Source organism: Mesoplodon mirus, assembly GCF_964341445.2.
Source record: "Mesoplodon mirus genome assembly, chromosome: 15".
Taxonomy (NCBI): Eukaryota; Metazoa; Chordata; class Mammalia; order Artiodactyla; family Ziphiidae; genus Mesoplodon; species Mesoplodon mirus.
In genome coordinates this window covers 22,235,983-22,254,720 of record NC_138991.1, presented here as the reverse complement: position 1 = coordinate 22,254,720, position 18,738 = coordinate 22,235,983, and the positions used below count along the sequence as shown (strand labels likewise).

At 56.6% G+C, this 18,738-nt stretch overlaps 1 protein-coding gene across 2 annotated transcripts in view; it reads left to right on the top strand.

The window, feature by feature from the left end:
- The first annotated feature begins 1,746 nt into the window (after window positions 1-1,746).
- The window catches only part of SRC (SRC proto-oncogene, non-receptor tyrosine kinase), a 57,790-nt gene continuing 40,798 nt past the window's right edge, over window positions 1,747-18,738 (top strand). For both annotated transcript variants that reach the window (XM_082645824.1, XM_082645823.1), the window contains exon 1: window positions 1,747-2,086. The gene's annotated coding sequence lies outside the window, so the exon portion shown is untranslated. The remainder of the gene's footprint in view (window positions 2,087-18,738) is intronic.

Below are 18,738 nucleotides of genomic sequence, written 5' to 3'. Positions count from 1 at the left end.
CTGTGCTTTTAAGCCCTCTGTCATCCCAGCTCTAGAAGAAGCTCAGAACTTTCAATTGAACTCCTGGGGATGAATCTAGTGATATGCCAGTAAATATTTAACAACTAGCTTTCTGGAAGGAAAAAAACCTTGATTTGTAGTGTTTGCTGATTTCCAACGTGTTAGTACTTCCACCACGGCTGATGTCAAGGTACCAACATGACATCATTGAACTTGGAGTTGGGAAGAGATGAACACAGTCTTTCGGAAGAGCCAGCTCCAGCACACCACTGGATGAACAGCCCACCCCTAGCCCAGGCCTCCAGTAAAGGCCTTCAGGCCTGTCTGAGGAGTGAATGAGGGCTGAGAAACCTGCTCCTCCAGCTAGGGGCCCGCCCAGTATCCTGGGAAGCTGCGGTTAATCTTTAAGCCAGCCTTGCAAATATGTGCAGCCATTTCACCAGCCCAGGCTGGCTTCTGGTGCTGGCTCTGCTGCTGACTTGCTGTGGGGCTTCAAGCGGCCCTTTCCCCCTCTGGCCTCAGTTTACCAACCATAAGAGCTACGCTTCATTGAGCACAAACTCAGTCACCCTCACCCTTGTCAGTTTTAACTTTCCCAGGAGTCCTCTGTGGCCATGTTCACTCCTGTATCATAGTTGAGGGGACCTGGGCTGGGGAAGTTGATGGACTTGTACAAGGTACAGTGGGTGGGCAACTAGTCTAGATTTGAACTCAGATCAGTCTGGCTTAAGGCCGTGCTCATTCCTGGTCTCTTGGATACTATATTGTACCCTGAGGTCTTTGCCTCCCATATTCTAGGGTTCCCCTCCCAGCTCCTTTCAGGAGAAGCCCAGGCTGGTACCATTTGGCCCGACTGGGCCTTACTTTCCCATCTGTGATATGAGAGAACTTTCAGAGAAGGAAAGTAGAGGCAGATGGTGGCATTTAAAGCTGGATTCAGGCTCACCTTCCCCTGTGCCATAATTCCAGGGAGACATGTGAAAAGCCAAGGGTGGGGCACCCAGCCCCAGTAGGGCAGCCTGGGTCCGGAGATGGTGGGAGTGGGGGGAGGGGTCAGATAGTGGTGCGGGGAGGTTTTGTGGCTAAACCAGCATTTCCTCAATGTCTCCTCCTTTCTCTGCTGCACTCCCTGCCTCCTGTGTCCAGATGTACTCAGCCTCTTTATCTACTTGGAAGTGTAATTGCCACTAAATACCTGCTTCAGCCCCCTCCTAAGCAGGAGTATCTGGAACCTGCTGACTTCAGACGGGCTGCCTTAGTTACTTTTCTTCTTTCTGATGCACATTAAAATGAATGCATATGTATTTAGATAAACGTTGCTCTTTACCACACCGTCCTTCCTGCTTCAGTCCCCACTTTGCGAAACTCAGGTCAAGGCCAGGGTCTAAGGTCTGGTTCTTGTCAGATGACTCCTTTCTCTGTGCCTCAGTTTCTTCATCTGTAAAATGGGGATAATCGTTGGCCCGCCCAGCCCAGTTGGTTGGTAGGAATAGATCCTAAAATTGACCTGAACCGCTTAGCCTGGCACCTGGCAAGAAGTGAGCGCTCCATCAGTGCTGCTGTTGATTATTACTAATAATTTCGGGAGAGGTAGATTTGGGGTAAATGGGGTGGGTGGGCTGGGGGGGAGTTAGGGAGGGCATTTTGTCTTGAGGGCTGATGGGTGCCCCGAAGGGTAGGGAGCGCTCTCAGGGCGGGGTGGGGGCGGGGCTTCTGTGCCCGGTGCCTCCGCCCCCCATTCCCCGGCCCGCCGGGACCCTTGGCGTGGGGAGGCCGCGCACGGGTCTCTCCCAGGTCACCGGCGGGGAACTGTCCCGGCGCGCTTCCTCCTTCCTCCTCCTCCCGGCGGCTTGCCGGGCCCCTCCTCCCTGCTCGCGCGCTCCCTCCCTCCTCTTCTCCTCCCCAGGCCGCCGCCTCCTCCTCCTCCTCCTCCCTTTCTCTCTCGATCTGTCTCTCCCGGCCCGGAATCCATTCCGGCCTGGGAGCCGGAGCGGCCAGGCCGCCGTGTGCCCGAACCCCTGGCCGTCCGGCGGTCGGTCCTCCGGTGCGTCTGTCTGCCGGTGCGTCCGCCTGCCCGCCGGCCCAGGTGAGCGCCCCCCGGCCCTCCGCCGGCCCCCAGTCCTGGCCCGCGTGAGGGAGCCCCCGCCCGGGGACCACCCTGGCGTCGGATCGCCGGGCCGCGGGGGCTCCTGGCCCCCCCTCCAACCCCTACCCCCCCCGGGCCGAGCAGCGATCCGGGAGCGCAGGGCGGGCGCACCGGGACTTGTCTGGCGCGGCCTTTTGTTGTGATGCCGCGGGGGGAGGGGGCTGGGTGGGGGGTGCGTAGGGGTCCGGTCCGCGCGGGGACCCCCTCCGTCTCACCGTCCCTCTACGGGCCCCCTGAGAGCAAGCAGCGAGCCGGGCCTGAGCCCCCGGGCCAGGTCTAGGCCAAATCTGAAATCTGAGCCAGTCGGCGCCGCCTCTGGCCGCGGCTGCCCGGCCTGGCGCCCCCAGCCCTGGATGGGGGGTGGAGAGAGGGCGGGCAGGGTGGGCCTGGGGGCGCCGGGTTGGGGGTGCCGGGCCGGGGCACCAGGATCTGCCTGTCCTCGTGGGGCCTCGGGTAGGGCCTGGTGCTGCCGGCCTGGAAGGGACTGGCCAAACTGTGCTTGGTCCGTGCTGCCCACAGCCCCCAGCCTCGCCTCTCGACAGGCCCAGCTGCCTGTCTGCTCAGAAGTTGGCAAAAGTTTTGGGATTTCGCCACCAGGCTGGGTCCATTTGTCCGCCTGGGCTGGGCTTGGTGGTGGGTTTGAGTCCTGACAGGGGCCACCACTTACTTGCCCTGCTGTGTGTCCTCAAACAACTGCCTGCCCTCTCTGAGCTAGGGGTCCTCATCAGGCACCGCTGTGGGTCTGGCTGGGCTTACTGGGCTGGTGGAAGGATGGGGTGAACAGAAGGGGTTCACCTGTGGGGTAGCAGTTCAGCCTCTGGGGCCTTCAGGCAGACTTGAGAGTGGACGGAGCCCGTGCGTGGCCCTGGGTGAAGCTTCCCGGGCTTCAGGGACTCTGTCCAATTGGGACAGTGCTCTCTGGGTCACCTGGGGTGAGTCCAGGCCCAGCCATAGTGCAGCTGAGACCAGACGATTCCAAGAATGGACCAGGCTGGTCCTGTTGCTGACCCTCATCTTGGCCCCCTGACTGGGGAGACAAGACCTAGGCTTCTCGTCTCACTGGGTGACCTGGGCCAAGGGACCACCCCTCTGAGTCCACATGTGTGCAGTGGGGATCCTCAGGGGAAGACTGTAGGCACTTCTGCAGGGAGGGGCTTAGCATGTGGTAGGTGTTCAATAAATGAGCACTTCACTGGATGAATTACCTAAAAAAGATGGGGGGGAGGTGAGATGGCTGGTCCTAGGGGGGTGGATTGGTGCCCCAAAAGCCACCTCCTAACCCTCGAGAAAGAAACAGCCCCGGCACAGTCTTGCCACCCAGCAGCTGTGTGACCTGAGACAACTCACTACTCCCTCTGGCCTCAGTTTTGTTAAGTATAAAATGGGCCCATGATAATGACAGCTGCTAACATCTACTGAGCACCTCCTATGAGGCAGGGACTCTTGTGTATCTCCATTTTGCTGGTGAAGAAACTGAGGCTCAGAGAGGGGAAGTGACTTGACCAAACCACACAGTTTGAAGCTGGAATGAAAGCCTAGACCTCAGAGTCCCTGGTCTGGCTGCCCTTGCATCCTTCCAGTGGTGGGGGAACTAGGGTTGCCCAGTATGGGACCAGGCACGAGGCAGTGTTGGAAAAGACTCTACTGATGAGTGAGTGATTGGGTGGAAGCCACGAGGCCCTTTTGGTGATGTGGTGATGTGGTCTTTCCACCCAGGGGAATGATTTACAGTGTGTCACCTCTTTCAGCTGACTGCCTGCCTAGGCCCTCCTGTGCGGCCACTGGGCCTTTGATCCTGAAGGTATCCCCGCTGGGAGTGCCCTTTCCTCTAAGAGCTGCTTGTCTGCTCTTGCTCTTTAAGGCTTAGCTTAAGGCTCACCTCTCCCAGGAAGGCCCCCCAGCTCTCTCCTCTCCTCCCCTAGCTTCTTGCCACAGCATGAAATATCCCCAGCTCATAGCTAGTTCCTGCTTTGGCTTCTTCCCTGATTGTGACCTGAGTCACAACCTGGGTTGGCGGGGTGGGGAGGGGGGCTTGTCTAGCTCCCCCAAAGCCCCAGAAGCCAGGGAGGAGATGGCTCAGTGGCCTGTTGACAGACCGCCCATCCCCTGGTCCTCAACTGACCCCGTTTCCCCAAACCTGCCGAGATACAAGCATCCATGGCCCTGTATTGAGCGCCTACAATGTTCTAGGGGCTTTGAACTTGGGCTGAGCAGTGTGGTGATGGGTTAGCAGTGGGAGCTGTAGGAGGCCTCAGGAGGCTTCCAGGAGGTGGTGACAGGAGCGGGCAGCAGTTCCCTCAATGAAGAAGGGGCGGAGCGCTATTTCTTCCCTTCAGCTCAGATGTGCCCCAGGGACCCTGGGGTTGTGGGGAGCGGTCAGCCTGGGTGCGTCCTTGCTGGGGAATTGTGAACAGGTCCCTGGCTGCCCAGAAATTTAAGTCTAGAGGGTGAGCCAAGTAGCAAACAGGTTGCCAAATAAATCAATATATAATCACAGATGTGATAAGGGCTCAGAGGGAGAGGTGTGGGGTGCAGAGGAATCTCGGAGGAAGCGTGGAGGAGTTGTCCAGGCATGGAGCTAGGGGTAGGGCTTACCGGGCAGAGGGAACTCCACATGCAAATGTCCTGAGGTGGGGAAGCGTGTGCTGTTATGGAGAAACAATGAGAAAGCCTGTGAGTCTAGAGCGTAGAAAATTAAGGGGAGTGGGTGAGAGGTGAGTGAGGGGGTGTTGTTGTCAGCAGGACTGAGCCATGTGGGGCCATATGGGCCTTGAGGCGGAGCTTGGCCTTCATCTTCCCACAGGGGGCTGATTGGTGTCCCCGGTGTTAACAGCCCCATGTTGGGGACCAGGGGTGCAGAGGTGACCAAGGCACTTGGTGGAAAAAATCTGTGGGCTGGACTCCAGGTATTCTGTGAGGGCCTAGGTCAGATATCAAGAGGAGGAGGCATTTGAGGCTGGGCTTTGAAAGCAGAGTAGGAGCTCGGTAGCTGGAAGGCAGGAGAGGGTGAGAGCCAGGGGTTGGGGCAGTGCCACGTAGGGTGGCTGGAGACTGGGAGTGAGGTGGGGAGCAGGGAGGGGTCAGCTGGGGAGATGGAGACAAAGCTAGGGTAAGGGCTCAGGACTCAGACAGGCTTGCATTCAAGGTCTGACCGTGCCCGCCTGCTGTGTGTCTTTGGGTCATTCATTCTATCTTTCTGAGACTTAGCTTCCTTGTCTTGCAAATGGGAACAGTAAATATCTTCCTATCAGGTGAGGGTTAAAGGAGGGCCATATGCCCAGTGCCTGGAGCCAGCAGGTGCTCAGGAAATGGGACCTGCCTTGTATGGTGTGACACTGGGCAGGTCAGTTCATCCAATAGGTCTGGCCTCCCCAGCTGTCCGGTGAAGGCTTTGAGTAGATGATTCCCACTGATTCTGAAGGTGCTGGTCTAGGAAAGGATGCTGGCGGCCAAGGCCACCTGTATACTGGGTGACTTGAGTCCTGCCTTGCCCTCTGTGTGTGAGGAGGCTGAGCTGGGAGAGTTCTGCTGGTGTAGCCCATCCCAACTTCTTGAAAGCTTGCCTTTGGTGAGATTAGCCCCATTTTCCACATGTAAATTCTAAGACCCAGAGGGGAAGACACTTGTTAGGGTCTCCCAGTTGCCAAGTGACAGGGCCGCACCTAGGCTGTGGGACTCTGGGCTCCTAGTCCAGGGCTGGGCCTCCCGTGTCTCTGCAGGCCTTACAGCCCCTTCAAAGGCCTCCACCCCCCTGCCCTGGGCTTTTTGACCGGAGCCTCATTTCCTGCCTGAGTTGTGTGGCCCCTGAGCCTCTATCTCCCTTTGGGTTTCCTCAGCCCTTTACTTCCCCTCCATTGCTCCTACCACCTTATCTCCATGGTAAACCACTCTGGTTTCCACTCGAGCCCCTAGAGGGGTGGGGGCCCCTTCCTTTGGGGGCATCTCAGTTTCCTCATCTATGAAGTGGGGGTAGTATGAGTCATGGCTCCCAGGATATCCCAAGGGGACTGAAGTAAAGCGTTTAGGACACATTAGCTCTATAGATAGGGGTGGGGAACAGCCAGACACCTGCTCGAGTCCATTGCTTTCTGGCAGCTGACACCCCCTTCCTGTGACTCAGTTTCTGAAGCTGCAAAATGGGCATGGAGGTTGCACTTAGTACGGCCAAAAGGAGGATGGAGTGAAGCTGTACCTTATGCTGTCACCTGGTAGCTGGCTCTGCATCACTGTTCCTGGGGTGGGTGACCCAGTAGGTACCTCCCCTGTGTTCAAGGCCCTGTTCCCAGCTGTCTGTCCAAAGGCAAATCACTCAGCCTCTCTGAACCTCAGCTTCTGCACACCTCCCTTGTGAGGATTAAATCAGAAAGTGTCTCCCAGCAGCTTGAAACTATTGGATGCCCAGTAAATGTTACGTCTTTCTTTCCCCCTTCCCCTCCCTTGCGGGGACTCACATATTACCCAGTCTAGGGATGGCCCAGGGTTAGGGTTAGGGTTAGGGTTAAGGTTAGGGTTCGGATTAGGGTTAGGCCTAACCCAGACCTAGATTGCTGTGTTGAAAAACCTTCTGAGATCCAGTCTTGGCTTCATGGGAAAGAGTGCTCTGATAGATTAGTAATGTCTGCCCCAGGCAGAGGATTAGACAGCACTGTATGTGTGCCATGAGTTTGTCATTCCTGATCTATTCTGACCTTCTCTTTTCACAGATGGAATTGAGGCCAGAAAGACCCAGGACATATTGTCCAAGCAGGGAGAAAAATGCACATCTCCTATCTTTTCATCCAGTGCTCTCCCCACCCAGCCAGCCTGCTCCTTCCCACAATACAGTGCAGGGGATGGGGGGCTGAGTCAAGGAGTAGATGATGGGGGAAGATCCCAGAGGTGGAAGCCAGAACCCTGATTTCCCTACCCCTTTCTGTGGGACCTTGAGCAAGTGACTTCCCCTCCAACCTGAACCCCAGTACCTCCCCTCCCCTTGAAACTACCCAGAGAAGTTCCAGAATAAAATGAGAAGCAAGAGAGGAGAAGAAGCCAGGTGATCTTGCCCAGGTCCTTTCCTCCTCTGGTCTTCAGTTTCTTCATGTGTCCGGCATGGGATCTTCCCTCCTGAGGCTCTGCGACAGGGATCCTAGCCGGGGTTCTGCAGGGGGCTGGCCCGGCTGAGTCCTCTTTGATGACGTGTGAGCCTGGCGATGTCAGCGGGGCTGTGGGGGGCTGTTGAGAGACTGTGGGGATGGGTCCTTGGAGTCCTCAGACCTGCTGGGCTGTGAGGCCGGCACAGGTGGTCTCCCGGCGGGGGGATGGAAGTTGGGGTTAGGGTGGTGTCGGGAAGCTCAGCCTCCCTGTCAAGGTCTGATTATCTTTTCTCCCGCTGCTTTACCCAAATTTGTGGCCTTGACTTTTACTCTGTCTGATGTCGAGGTCCTCACTTGTGCCCTCTCCGGCCAGGTCATAGCAAGGTGACTTATTCTATTCTTTGTCCCATCCCTGGGGTGGGTGGAATTTTTGTTTCTATTACACAGAAGAGGGAAATGAGGCTCGGAGAGGCCAAGGGCTGGGGCCACAATCACCCAGCGGAGTGAGATGTGAGCCCAGACTTCTGGCTTCCGGTTGATGTGAGGCATCTGAGTCCCACAGGGTGTGCGCTCAGCTTGGCTGAGCTCTTTCCCTGGGTAGAGGGTGGATGTGTTTCTGGGAGGGCAGGTGATCCTGACTTTCTGGGCTTCCACCTCTGGCTGGTGGATCTCCACTCAGATCTGGAGGACTGGGATCTTGCAGGGATCCCCCGGCTTCCAGGATTGGCACATAATGGGTGCTCCATGGATGCTCACGGACTAAAGGGAGTGGAAGTAGCCAGACCTTTGGAACGAATTGGTTCTGGTTCGAGTCCTGGCTCTGCCACTTGTTTGCTATGTGTGATTGTGGGAAACTGGTTGCTCTGAGCCTGAGTCTCCCCATCTCTGAAGTGGGGACGACAATGCCAGTACAGCTTTGACAAGGTGGCGTGAGGGTCAGGTGAGTGAATTTGTGTCTGCTCTGGCGCAGGGCCCCCACACAATAAGTGTTTACGATTTCTGAGTGTCTGTGATTATGAAGGTAATTCCCTGACGAGGCGGGAATTCTGGGTCTCTGCAGGTCAATTGATCCAGGAACGCTAGGGCTGAGACTGGACGCCTGTGTCCAGGCTAGTCCTATGGGGTGGGGCTTGGGGGGGCGGTTAACTAGAGACAGACAAATTTGGTGGCTGGACCTGCTGGAAGCCGCCAGCTCCAGCCAGCCTCTCTGAGCCCACCTCCCGCCTCAGCCCTTGCCCTCCTGTGGCTTGTCAAGGCCTCCCAGTGCCCTGAGCCCTGGCATTCAAGGCCCCCTCACTGAATGGGTCCATCTCTCTGAAGCTGGCTGCCATTTGAGCACTGGGTGCTTTGCGTCTTTGCCCACGTGGCCTGGAGGCAGGGGCTGTTACTGCTCTTGTGGTTTGGGGAAGGTCCCCAGCAAGGGCCCCTGGAGGTGCTGGTGGTCTGGGCCGAGCTCTTCCCTCTGCTTCACCCTGTCACCTCCCACACTTCCCTTTCACTCAGGGGACCTGTTAGCCTTTCTGAACCATCAGCTGCCTTCCTGCTGGCCCCGGGTTTCCCAGCGTCCATGCTTTACCCTGTGGGTCCTGCTGCCTGATGTGCCCTCCCTCTCCACACGCATCATAGCTAAGATGCCTCTGCCTCCCGAAAGCTTTTGCTGACCATCCTCTCTGCCCCAACCCAAGTCCATACTTTCCATGCTCCCCTCCTCTGCACCTGCCTTGCCCATTCTCTGCCCTCCCTCATGGCTCTAGCACATTCTGCCTTAGATGGCAAGTCATAGGATTCTTTTTGCCTCTAAGGGAGTACGGTGATAGTCATCACTCCCAAGGGTGCCACACTTTACAGTTTACAAAGCACTTTCCTCAATCGCCTCTGGCCATCCCCAGCAGGGCTGGGAGGGAGACAGACCATCATAAAAAATCTTCATTTGGGGAATTCCCTGGCGGTCCAGTGGTTAGGACTCTGCGCTTCCATTGTAGGGGGTGCGGGTTCGATCCCTGGTCGGGGAACTAAGATCCTGTAAGCCACGCAGCATGGCAAAAAAAAAAAAAAAAAGGCTTCCCTGGTGGCGCAGTGGTTGAGAGTCTGCCTGCTGATGCAGGGGACACGGGTTCGTGCCCCGGTCCAGGAAGATCCCACATGCCGTGGAGCGGCTGGGCCCGTGAGCCATGGCTGCTGAGCCTGCACGTCCGGAGCAACGGGAGAGGCCACAACAGTGAGAGGCCTGCGTACCGCAAAAACAAAAAAACAAAAACAAAAAAAACTTCATTTGGCAGATGAAGAAACTGAGGCCTCAAGACGGGGTCATGCCAGACACTACTGTCTCTGCTTGGGCAGGTGGAACTGAACCACCCTCCCCGCATAAGCCCTTAGTCTTTCCAGTGAGGAACTCCTCTTTCAGAGCCCTGTGAAAGCCTCGACTTATTATCAAAAGGAAGATCCAGAAGTTCAGAGAGGTGAAGTGATTTGTCTGAGGTCACACAGCCTGGAAAGCTGGTAGAGCTGGGAGGGTTCCATCTAGGAATTAGAGAAGAGGCAGGTTGTGCCCCCCTTCCCACCCCTTCGGAGTGGAGAGTCAGATACCACCCGGATCCTACAGGAACAGTGAGCCCAGTGGCCCAGCCCTGAGGATTCCTTCCATTGTCATCCGTTCCTTGAACACATAGTTGAGCCCTTGCCCAGTGCCAGGTGAATAGCTGTGTCTGGTCCCCACAGCATCCCTGCGAGGCGGCAGTTCTGGCCCCATTTTACCAAAGAGGAAACTGAGGCTCAGAGGAGCAAACAGGCTTGCCCAAGCCACCCAGTGCATGGATTTGGACCCAGGGCCTCCTCAGCACCGCAGGCCGTCCCTGCCTCCTCTGGGCTGAGCCTCCTGCCTGACCCACTCTGCCTCCTGCCTGACCCCTGACCCCTCCTCCAACCCCTCCCGCCGCTCCTCTCTGGGCAGCGTGAAGGCCAGGAGCCTCCTCTGGGAAGCCACCCCGCCCCTAGCCCCACGGGTTTCTCCTCTACCTCCATATTAGCTGTGTGACTTTGGTGAGTCAGCTCACCTCTCTCTGCCTCAGTTTCCCCATTTGAAAAACAGGCCTGATGGCAGTATCCACATCACAGACTTGTTCTAAGGTTCGAGTGTGGCACTATGCGTGATGCTCTGAGCAATACCAGCACGTAGTAAACGCTCAATGAATGTTAGCTGTTTTATAATTTGTTTCAACCTGGGGAGGAAGGGAATCACAGCCCCATTCTCCAGATAGGAAAACTGAGACCCAGAGAAAGGAAATAGCATCCACCAGGCCACAGGGGGATGTCACAGCCAGAAGGTTCCTGTGGCACATCTCACTTTCCAGATGGGGAAACTGTCCCCTTCCAGGACTCAGTTTTCTCATCTGTGCAGTGGGTCTGTGCATATTTGAGGGGAGATAATTCCATCACTTTGTACCAATGTGGCTCCTCAGTCCTCAGCCACCCTAGGGTGGGGGTCAGAGGGATGTAGGGGCTCTTGTTCTGTCCCCTGTGCCCTGTGGGGCTGTGCCCTGTGTTCTCTGGCCCTGAGTTATGCCAAGTCCCCAAGGCTGGGCCTGTGTAGGAAGCTGAACCAGGCCCTGCCAGGCTTTCTGGGTGCCCTCTGGCTGTCGCCACCCAGGTCCCACCACATCACCTGGTCCACCTGCCTCCTCTGCTCTGTGTCCTGGGCAAATGGCTTCTCTTTTTGAGCCTCAATTTCCTTATCTGTGAGATGGGGGCAGGAGTCTTTTCCTCATAGGACTGTTGGGAAGATGTGATAAGCTCATTCCTCCCAGATGCCTGCCCATGTCGGGCTTATAGAAAGTGCCCAGTCCGTGGCTACGGTTACAAGGATTGGCAGGATTCTGACTAGCAGCAAGGGGAGCAGCATTCCAGGCAAAGGACCCGGCTGAGCATAGGCTGGGAGGTGGGATGGTTTAGGGAGCACCCCATGGGTGGGCGGGGGAAAGTGGGAGAGGACCCCCCACCTTCCAGGATTTGGACCAGCCCTGAGGGAGGTGGGCAGGGTGTCAGTGCAGACTGCGGTGGTGTCGACCTCCCCACCCTCCAAACTTTAGATTTCCTTTCACAGCTTTGGGAGCAGCCACCTGCCCTCCCTACCCCCACCCCTGCCAGGTGTTCCCGGAGGCCCTGGAACCAGATGAGCCACAGTTCTATTTGGGGACAATTCTGCTGTTCCCGTTTCTCTCCTGTGCCCTAGTTTCAGAAACGACGTGGGTTTGGTTACCAGTTGGCCGTTGGTGGAAAGCCCTCTCCCCCACTCCGCCCCTACCTTAGATCTGTGGGCAGTGTGGGCAAAATCGGACTCAGTACTGCCTTTGGGAGCTGCTCCTGGCTTCTGCCCCTGGGCTCTCCAGGCAGGGAGTCGGCAGCTGGACTTTTGATTACCTGCTGGTGAGGTCTGGGCCTTGTGCTGGGTGCTGGGGACCCCAAAGATTCACTCTGGGAGCAGCCTACAACCTGGGGGAGCCAGACACAGACCCTGATCATTGCCCTACCATGAGGTAGGCACCATAAGAACTGGGGCAGCTTTTATGATGCCAGAAGGGCTTTGCAGAGGAGGTGATAACCTGGCCTGAAGCTTAAAGGGTGAGCAGGAGCTCATGAGGGGAAAAGAAGGGTGAGGGCCTCCCAGGAAGAAGAGACAGCATGAGCAGAGATCTGGAGGTGGGCAAGAGCCTGATGTGTGTCCATGTAGCCTGGGGAGGTGGGGAGCGGCAGGTCAAGTACAAGGTATTTAGATGATGACTGAGTTGATCAGGCAAGGCTCTGGCCTGGTGCTGCTGGGAGCAGGGCAGGCCTCCTGCTGAAGGTGTAAAGGGAGGACAGAGAGAAGGATCAGGCCGGGCTCAGGTGCTCAGTTACTGTTGCCAAGTGAAGGTATAGCCCACAGAGGCTGGGGTTCAAGATAAGAATCAAGAGCCCCTACCTGGGACAGAAGGTAGGGGCTGGTCTGGGGTCTTGGAGGGAGTGGGTCAGGGAAGACTTCCTGGAGGAAGCAGTACATATGACATACCTGGAAGAATGGAATGGTTCTCTGGGAGCAGGTGGAGCTTGAGAAAGGCCTGAAGATGCAGTGTGAATAGTTGCTCTTGTTGGAGCTCAGAGGAGCGGTAGAGTTTGGCCCTGAGAGGTGGCTGGTGCCAATCAATGGAGGGCTGGGAGTACCCGCCTGGGAAGACCACACACTGCCCTCGGGCAGCGAGGAGAGGCGTGGAGGAGGGGGTGCAGAACTGATTTGTCTGGTGCTGTGGGTAGTGCCCAGCTGAGGGTAGGTGTCCCGTCAGCAGTGTGGCTTTGGTGAAGTGGCTCTGGTGACTGCCCTGAGAGCAGATGGGCCTGGAGAGAGGGTGGGTGGCGGCCAGGCAGGTGGCAGGTATGGGACCGACAGCGGAGCGGCGGGTGAGGGGTGGGGGATGTCTGCCCCCTGGTCTGCCTGCCCGCACAGCCTTTCCCTGTGCACACCTGCCTGGCAGGAAGCGGTGGAGACATGTTGGGGCCGGCAGACTCCAAAGGCACCTGGGGCACGGGCTGGGCGTGGGGCGAGGGCTCCGGGGTTCAGGGCCCGACCTCCCTCCCTTGTTGGGTAAACCTCGCCAGGGGGGTAGTCTCCTGGTAGCGTGAAGGGTCAGGCATGGTTGCCCACTTGTACCTTCAAAAGGCCCCTCCACCCTGCTGAACCCAGAGGGTCTATACTCCAGACATGGTGAGTTGAGAGCTGTGGCTGAAGACTCTGGTGCCAGGTGGGCCTGGGTTTGAATCCCAGCTTTGCTCTTTGCTGGCTGGGAGACCTTGGCCAGATAACTTTGCCTCAGTTTCTATATCTAAAAATTCGGGTCGTCCTAGAACCTCCCTCCTAGGGCTCCTAGGGAGGATTAATGAGATTTTAGAAGTCTGTGCCCAGTACTGTGTCAGTCCCTGGGATCTGGCTTTGGAGCTGTTGGCCCAGCTGACGGGGGGGTGCCGGGACCTGTTGGGAGGCTGAGGGGCAGCTTCCGGTCTGCCCCGGGCTCTCAGCACCGAGGACAAAGCTCCTTTGTGGTGGGACAGATGGAGTCTGGGAGCCCCCCCTCTTTGGGACCAGGGGGCCATCGGCCCCGCCTTCTCACCCAGTTCCCCTGGGGGAAGAAGCTTCCTCAGACAGAGAGGATGGGAAATGAAAGTCGGGCTGTGTAGGAGGAGAGGCTGCAGTTGCAGAGCCTGGCTGGTGAGCTTGGATGCACCCTTCCCTTCTCCGGGCCACCTTTGCAGAGCCCTGGGCAACCCTGGTAAGTCCCAGGCCCACTGTGTGTGCCCTGTTCACTTACCCATCCGTCCATCTATCCATCCATCTTATCCATCTATCATCCATCCATCCATCCCTCCATTCATCCTTTTGTTCATTTGTTCATTCATTCAGTAATTACCAAGTACCCACTCCATGCTAGGCCCTGTACTTTGGGCCAGTGTCTATTCTGACCAGATGGCGCCGCAGCATCCCAGCTGTTAACTATTTTGAATATTACGCCCACTGCAGAGTATTCAGCTGTGAGTGAGGCAGAAGTGGCCCCTGTCCTCATCAGACATGTAGTCATACAGTATGTTATGTCATCAGAGCCATGGTACATGCTAGGAAGGAGAAGTTGAAGGTTCTCACTTGGGCTGGGGGAGGTCAGAGAGGCCTCCCGTGAGGAGGTAGCTTTTGAAATGAGACTCAGAGAGTGGAATTGACTGGGCGTGTTGCTATTTAAAACGGTGGTCAGGAAAGGCCTCTCTGAGCAGGAGACATTTGAGTAAAGCACCCGAAGGAAGTGAGGGAGTCAGGCATTTGTCTGGAGGAAGTATGCTCTGGGTGGAGGGAACAGCTAAGTGCAAAGGCTCCGAGACAGATGTGTATTGGGTTCTCAGGGAAAGGGGAAGTGGCCAGTGTGGGTGGAGCAGGAGTGAAGGGGGTGGGGCTGGTAGTGTCCACTGCAGGACCTTGGAGGCCCCCCCCGCGAGGACTTTGTCTTTTGTCTTGGAGTGTGAGCTGTGAGGGGTGTAAGCAGGAGGGATGGGTTCAGATGGACATTTCAAAAAGGCTCTCTGCCTACAATTGGCCAGCCTGGAGGGCTGGACGAGGGGGTGACCATCGTGGGAGGGAAGGAGGTGGATTCAGGATGTGTTTGGAGGTGAGACTGACAGGGCTTGGAACTGGATTACATGGGGCACAGGAAGAATCATCCTTCCTCTCTTGGGCTGCTGGTGATGAGGGGCTGAGCCTCTGCCACAGACCACTGGGCTTCTGGTTCATGTTCACTTTCCCTCCCCCTAATCCATCTGGAGGCCCGTAGGCCCAGCAGCTTCTCCACCTTGTCCTGAGGGTTGGACTGAGTCTTCCAGTTCCCGCGGCTTTAAATAGCGGTATCCCTTAGGCAAACCTGGCAGGATCCTACCCATTTTACAGATGAGAGAACTGAGGCTCCGAGTGGTACACCCATGGCCTGGGTTACACAGTGAGGGCAGGGTTGGGGCTTGGCCTCTAAAGACTCAGGAGGATCAATGGATTTGGGGAATATGGACCCTGCCATTTCAGGGGGTACCTGAGATTTCTTTCCTACCCTGAACTGTCTTGGGGAGATAGAGGCTGCCCAGGGGTGGGGTGGGGGCCCGAACTCCAACTTGCCTCAACTAGGCCTCAGTTTCCTCTGCTGGGAAATGGGCACAGTAACAGTCCCCATCTCACCGTGTTGTTGGGAGGACCGGGTGAAACAGTGCATGTAAAGCTGGATGCCAGGCATAGAGTTAAGTGTTCAGTGATCAACACGTATTTTTTTAAATTTATTTTTTGAATTTATTTTATCTATCTTTGGCTGTGTTGGGTCTTCATTGCTGCGCGTGGGCTTTCTCTAGTTGTGGAGAGCGGGGGCTACTCTTCGTTGCAGTGTGTGGGCTTCTCATTGCGGTGGCTTCTCTTGCTGTGGAGCATGGGCTCTAGGTGTTCAGGCTTCAGTAGTTGCAGCACGCAGACTCAGTAGTTGTGGCTCACGGGCTCTAGAGCACAGGCTCAGAAGTTGTGGTGCACGGGCTTAGTTGCTCCACGGCATGTGGGATCTTCCCGGACCAGGGCTTGAACCCGTGTCCCCTGCATTGGCAGGCGGATTCTCAACCACTGTGCCACCAGGGAAGCCCTCAGCAGGTATATTTTATCATTGTTGTTTCTGTGGGGAGTAAGGACGTGTGTGAGTCCGGGCTCTGGCCATGTCTATCCTCAGAGGTGGGCTTTGGGGGCAGGGCTGGAGTCGCCGAGGTGGCCTCTTCTAGATAAATCGGCACCTTGGGATGGAGGGTCCCTGAATCCATGCCCAGCACTGCTTTCCACCTGGGGAAACGGTCCTGAAAGGGCCACGATTGGCTCAGGGCTGTGCAGCACCGTGGGGCAGAGCCAGGCTTTACACCAGGTTCCCTGCTGCCTCGTCCTGCTCCGGCGCTGACCACTTCCCGGCCTTGCCCTTCTGTCTCGGGCTTCTAGGCTGTGGACGGGTCCTAGCGGGAAGGGATCCTGCCCTTTACAGAGCAGGTCAGGGCCTGGGGTCTGGAAAGGGATCCCCCTACTGCCCAGGAAGAAACCCAAGAGCCGCTCGGGCTGGAACAGTTCTGTCTCCACGGGGCCGGGATTAGTGGGAGCAGCACCATCCGCTCGCTTAGCTTTCTCCCTCCCTGAGCGGCGGGTCCCGGCTCCGGCAGCACCCCTCCATCTGCCCGCCGTGCCAGCCTGAGCCTGCAGCGCCCGCCCCGCCCTGGCCGCACTGGCAGAGCCGGTTTGAGACCTGCCAGCCCTGAGTGTGTTCGCACCGGGAACACGGGACCAGACACGTTCCGGATGCCCTGGCCCACGGACAGGCCCTGGCTCACGCTTCACTCACTCCTAGCTCATGCAGCAGGCATCCCCGGTACCCATGCCATGCCTGAGGCCGTGCCAGGTGAGGCTCGGGGTCTACAGTTGTCTCAGACTTGCACACTGTCCCATGTAACCAGGGTGGTCAGAGGCTCTGCCACGGGGGCATGCCAGGCAGTGGCAGGAGAGTGCAGTGGTCGGGGCATAGGCTGTGGGGCTGGGCAGACCTGGGGCTGAGGCCTGTATCTCTTTATCTCCTGGGGCCCCGGGTAGGACCCATTCATCCCTCCCTCCCTCCTTTCATCCCTCCCTCCACTCCTCCCTCCCTCCCTCTATCCATCCCACCATCCTTTTCTCCCTCCCTCTCCTTCCATCCCTCCCTCCCTCCCTTCATCCCTCCCTCCACTCCTCCCTCCCTCTATCCATCCCACCATCCTTTTCTCCCTCCCTCTCCCTTCATCCCTCCCTCCCTCCCTTCATCCCTCCCTCCACTCCTCCCTCCCTCCCTCTATCCATCCCACCATCCTTTTCTCCCTCCCTCTCTACTTCCATCCCTCCATCCCTCCCTCCATCTACCCCTCCCTCCCACAAATATTTACTGAGCGCTACTATGTGCCAGACAATGTTCTAGAGGCTGGAGATACAGCAAAGAACCAACCAGACAAAAATCTGTGCTCTCACAGAGCTGACATTCTAGTGGGGGAGACAAAAACACAACCAATAAGGAAAATATGCACGTGGTCTGTTAGAATGTGATAGGTGTCATGGGTCAAATGTAAAGCTGGGAAGACTGGCTGGGTTGTACAGAATGGGTTGTGATTAGATAGGATGGCGGGCCTGAGGGTGGGAGGGTGGGAGTGGAGACCTCTCCCAGAAGCTCACCTCCCAGGAGGGGTGGGAGGAGCCATGTAGCTCCCTGGGGCAAGAGATCCCAGGTAGAGGGAACAGCCAGTGCAAAGATCGGAAGGTAGTGGCAGGCTGGAGTGTTGGAGGAACAGCGAGGAGTCCAGGGGAACAGAGCAAGCGCAGGGAGAATGACAGGAGGAAAGGGCTGAAAGATGCGGGGGTGTCCAGGGAGGGCCTCTGGACCCTTCTGATGTTGGCTCTTACCTCCCAGTGAGGCGGGGGCCGCAGGAGACTTTCTGAGAGCATCTGGCTGCTGTTGGGGCGAGCAGACTGGGGGCTGACCGTGGAGACAGGTGGACCAGAGGGACGACTGCATTGGTCCAGCGAGGGGAAGGGGTGACAGTGGTTGGCCCAGTCTGGGGCAGTTGGTGGGGCAGCAGGGGGTCAAACATTGTTTTGCATTATTTTATTTCATCTTCCTTTTTTTTTTTTTTTTTTTTTTTTGCGGTACGCGGGCCTCTCACTGCTGTGGCCTCTCCCGTTGCGGAGCACAGGCTCCGGACGCGCAGGCTCAGTGGCCATGGCTCACGGGCCCAGCCGCTCTGCGACATGTGGGATCCTTCTGGACCGGGGCACGAACCCGTGTCCCCTGAATCGGCAGGCGGACTCTCAACCACTGCGCCACCAGGGAAGCCCTCATCTTCCTTTTTAAACTCTTTGTTATGGAAGCATATTAGCATAACAAACCTCATGAACCTGTCACTGAGCCCCAAGCACCACCCATGGCCTGGCCTGTCCCCTCCACACCTGTTCCGTCCCACCCCCTTCCTGTGTCATTTTAAAGCAAATCCCACACGCATGTCTTCGTTCACGTGTAAATCTTTCAGTATGTATCTCTAAAAGATAAGACTCATGTTAAGAAAGTAGCCACAAAACCATAATCTACCTGAAAGAAATGCACAATAGTTCCTTAATATCCGCAAAATCCCCTTCGTCCCCAGATATATTTTGAGGTGAAGCTGATGCCTCCGGGCCTCCCTGTCTTTGCCGTTTTAAAGCGAGGTTCATAACGGCCCCTCCTCCCAGGCTGCTGTGAGATAATCCAGGTAAAATACTGAGCACTGGGCCTGGCATACAGTAGGTGCTCCACAGGTATCAGCTGCTACTCTTATTGGTTAATGGCAAATACTTACAGCACATTTGCTAAGGTCTGGGCTCTGTTCTAAGCCCTACAAATATGACTTCATTTAATCCTCACAACAATCCTTGGAGGTAATTATTATTTTTATCCCTATTTTATAAATGAGGAAACGGAGGCACAGAGAGGTAGAGTAACTTTTCCAAGGTCACACAGCTAAGAAGGGTTAGAGCTGGGTTTTGAACCCAGACAGTACAACTCTTTTTTTTTTTTTTTTTTTTTTTGGCTGCACCACACAGCTTTCGGGTCACAGTTCCCAGAACAGGGATTGAACCCAGGCTATCACAGTGAAAGCACTGAGTCCTAACCACTGGACTGCCAGGGACATCCCCAAGCAGTACAACTCTTAGTCCTCATGTGTTGGAGGCTATGTGAGCCCAGAAAAAGAGAGGTACCTCTCTCAGTTGGAGGGTAGGCAAGGTCAAGTATGACCTGTGGTCAGGCCCATAGGGTGCCCTGGAGTTCATGGGGGGCATGGGGAGGTGGGTGGTGAAGCCTCAGGAGAGGAAACAGCATGTGCAAAGGGCTGGAGGCTAGAGGGTGATTACGAGTCCAGGGACGGTTAAGTGGTGGGGAGGAGGGAGTGTGCAGC